Source organism: Scyliorhinus torazame, chromosome 8 (genome assembly GCF_047496885.1).
Source record: "Scyliorhinus torazame isolate Kashiwa2021f chromosome 8, sScyTor2.1, whole genome shotgun sequence".
Classification (NCBI taxonomy): Eukaryota; Metazoa; Chordata; class Chondrichthyes; order Carcharhiniformes; family Scyliorhinidae; genus Scyliorhinus; species Scyliorhinus torazame.
This window is the reverse complement of record NC_092714.1, coordinates 24,788,605-24,792,617: the sequence shown is the minus strand read 5'-3', so window position 1 is coordinate 24,792,617 and position 4,013 is coordinate 24,788,605. Positions and strand designations below refer to the sequence as shown.

The 4,013-nt window shown below is 44.0% G+C and overlaps 1 long non-coding RNA gene across 1 annotated transcript; it reads right to left on the bottom strand.

Annotated features, from left to right (window-relative positions):
* LOC140428721 (uncharacterized) lies at window positions 1–2,275 on the bottom strand. The gene is made up of 2 exons (XR_011948837.1): window positions 2,064–2,275; window positions 1–1,021 (listed from the first exon to the last, which is right to left on the bottom strand). It is a non-coding gene; the product is annotated as an uncharacterized lncRNA (long non-coding RNA).
* Window positions 2,276–4,013: the final 1,738 nt, after the last annotated feature.

The window sequence follows — 4,013 nt, the reverse complement described above, 5'->3', positions numbered from 1 at the left end:
TTCTTTAATTAAATTGTTTAATTGGCTCACTGTCTTCCAAGTACATCAATCCCAATTGCTTGTAAGTGCTTTACGAAAGGTTTCAGATTCAATCCTTTTTCAATAAAGCTCTTTTCAGCCTCATGGTTTGTATAGGGACATTCGAAGAGATGAAATGCAAATACCTGACCTTTCTCATTGACTAGTGGACACATATTACTCATTGGACGAGACATCAGATAAGTGGTCATATCGGTATCTTTGGTGCTTGTGAATCTCTCTATTGTGAATTGGTGGATACATTCCATAGCTGTATCAATTTCCCCACACTGCATGTAATAACACTGTGAGTTTCTATTAGCACGCTGCACGATATAGTCAGATATGCGCTCACGCCAATGAGGTGGGATTATTAAACAGGCAGCAATCTCTTTCGGATTCACGTTAATACCGACCCCCTCACAGGGTACTTCAGCAGACTGATTATACAAACCGGGGGGAATTACAGTGGTTGTCCCAATCAGCTTTAAAATACAGACAAATGGAGAGTGATATATAATTTCGAAATAATTTCCTGACTTAATATTGGGTGTGTAAGAACCCATCATAATTGAGATTTCATTCTGTTGCCCGAAATTAAATTTAACAGATAATTGACCAAATGTTGCGTGATTCTAAGGCTACAACTGGCAACAACATAGCGGCCGTATAATACAAAGCAGCTCTCCACACATTTTCTCTTTAAATAAAGACCTCCCACTGATTCTTGTACGCTGTCCAAAATGTGTTTTTTTGAAGTGATTGGACGGTAGATATTTTCCATTACCCTGTGAAATCCCTGCAACATATGCAAGAAAAATTCACTCTTAACATACAACATATCGTCAAAACTACAAATAGCATTAAAATTAACTAAGATTGGAATGAAGTTTTCTGAAATTCCCCGCAATCCGCGAACTTTTGTCTCTGAAAGCAGTCCTTCAAATTCATACAGAGCATCAAATAATTCCAGGAAGATGTTGATATTTTGTAAACTAGACATCTGGAGAGAGAGAGAGAGGAAGATTATTGATATAGCGGATTGGCTTCCGAAGTCAAATTACAAGGAGCAATTGAATAAAAGGTCTTGCATTTTGGAAACACTATCCCCGGAAGCACCAATTTGCCTACCCCAAAGACATCAATGTGTGAATATACTTTGTGGACTTGGGAGAAGGTGGAGAACTCCTTCTCCCTTGGGTGTGTGAGCTTCCATGGGTCGACCCTGCCCTATCTGCTGCATAAAGACATTCAGCGCTTTCGCCGTGGCTGCTTGCTTCGTTGATTTGGGATCGAATTTGTCCGTCCGTGGCTCCTGCACGCAGTTGAAGGCCCCCCCCCCATGATGAGTCGGTGGGAGTCTAGGTTGGGGATTTCTGTCGTGGTCCGTTTGATGAAGTCTGTGTTGTCCCAGTTGGGGCCAGATATGTTCACCAGTCCCACCGGTGCCCCTTCCAGGATACCGATGACCATTACGTACCGCCTCCCTGGGTCTGTCACTGTTCTCGATGCTGTGAAGCTCATCCTCTTATTTTTTAAAAGTAGTTATATTCACATTTTAACATTCGAAACACATAACATTACAAATTAAAAACTGACACTAAACTCCAAACCCGCATGCCCCAACATCCTTACCAACCTCCCCACCTCGCACACTACCCTCCCTCTTAGCAGTTGACGGTAACCAGCTCCTTGAAATGTATTATAAACAAACCCCATCCCTTATGGAACCCCTCACTCGCCCCCCCCCCCCCTTTAGAGCAAATTGCCCATCCTCCCTCCTTTGCCCTCTTCTCCCCCCTTCTCCCCACCCTGCTATTTTACGCCCCAGTTCTGCCAGGCGTGCCCTCCCTCGCCTCTTAACTTCATGTTTTCGGAGATTCGCTTGCCCAGTTGGTCCCCTCCAGAGAGTGTTTTCTCCTATCTTTGACCCGTTTTCCTCCTTTTCTCCCTCCTCCCTCCCACTGTGCTAAACCCCTCCCCCCCACCCCTGGGCTATACAGGTGGTTGTTCTGGTATGCACTCTGAAACAAATCTCCACTTACCCGCTCAGGTGGAAATAAAGGATCCAACGGAGGAAGTCCCAGGTGTGATTTTCCTGACCTTCAGGAAAGCACCTCGGGAAACAGTAAAAAGATCGTTGTAAAGGTTTGGAATTCAGAATGTGATTCCACAGTCTGTCACCCTGAAACAAGAAGAATACAAAGTAAATATGTTAGAATCACAAAGAAAAACACAATACAAAACTGGCCATGCAGTCCATCCCTTTGCATCAATCCCTTTTTGCTTTCCAATTCCCGATAAATCCAGTCCTGTACATGTGATTAAACACACACTTTTTGTTTAAAAAGAACATTCGCTAACAAATCAATGTAACAAGAATTGCAAAATAGTCTTTATCGGTTAGTAACTTCCTTCTATTTAATATCCATCGTGTTAATGTTATTAAAGGAGGATTAAATTTGAATAAATGATATTCCCACAACACTTTCTCTCCCAGACTCGGTGAGCTCGCTGTAGGGAGCATTTTGCTGACACTCTCTGAGACGCCATTTTGAGATTTACCAGCACCAGGATTATTGTATCTGCCTCTAACTGGCCGATCCAGTTTTCTTTTTTGTGGTTGCAGATGAACGGTTTGAAAATTTACGAGAAATACTTACCGAGCAAATCCGCCTTTTCCTGTTTCTCTAGTTGTAACTAAAATGGCCCCGACAGGTTTCACCAGAGGCCTACTGTAAAAATAACTCATTTTCAAAACACCTCACCCATAAATTACGTTACACCTATTTGTTTGGTGCTATATTATTTTTCACTATCTAACTGCAATCTTTTCATTTTAAATTCAACTTGCTTCACCGTCCTTACCTGTCTGCTGCTCATCGTGGCGCGCGGAGAAGGGAGAGGGGAGAGGGAAGCAGTATTGCTTAACACGGGAATGGCGTCACGCACTGGATGTTTCATTGATTGGCCCTTGGAATGTGGTCCGAGTATCCTGTGATTAATGAATACATGACGTATATTCCTGCTTATTCTGCTTGGTTTGTGGCATGTGGGTACCATTGGCAACTCCACCCAATTCCAATACGCACTGAGGGGGCGTGTCTTCCACTTGAACTGTACCGGTCTGTGTGGCAAAGTCATTAGGATTAGGGTCCGAGGGGTGTTTGAGAACGAACATATCTGAATTTTCCACCGAACCTTACACCGCCTCACGATGTGCCCCAGATTGTTGTATATCAGCCAAGATAGTGTAATTGTGAAGTATTTGAAGGGTGTGATCATCTGAGAGCAGGTCTAACTGCTCTGGTGATTTAATTTTGATGTGCATCGACTGTTGTTGTGTCGGAAGTTTGGCAGCCAATTTTCACACAGCAAGATCCCACAAAATCATAATGTCCAAATCATTTAATTTTTTTAGTGATGTGGGTAGAGGGAGAAATACTGTGCAGGACATAACTCCCCTGTTCTTCTTCCAATAGTGCCATGGAATCTTCCATGTCTACTTCAGGGGGCTGAAAGGGCTTCAGTTGAATTTCTCATCCAAATTGCAGCACCACTAGCCATGTAGCATCCCCTTAGTGCAATCCCTCTGACAACAACATATTTTTATATGATGCCTTTAATTTCAATAGAATATCTCAAGGTAGTTCACAGGGACAATGTGAGATGAGATAAGGCAGCAAGTCACATGAGGAGACATTCGGGAACCTTCGGTGTGGTCTTTGGATGGGCAGCAGAGCTTGGATAACCTCAGGCCAGCCAGGAGAGTGTTGGGATAGTTCATTGTGGGGAGGGATGATTTTTGGGGGGGGGGGGGCTGGCTGCAGAATAATAATGGGGGAGGGGCTAGGTGAGTAAGGGAAGAGGGTGAAAGGAGGGGGATTTAGAAAAGGGAGAGTGATAAAGGGGGGGGGGGTGAATGAAAGGGGCAATAGAAGGGATGAGGGAATTAGGAGGGAGAAGAGGGGGAGGGGTGAATGAGGGGGAAGGGG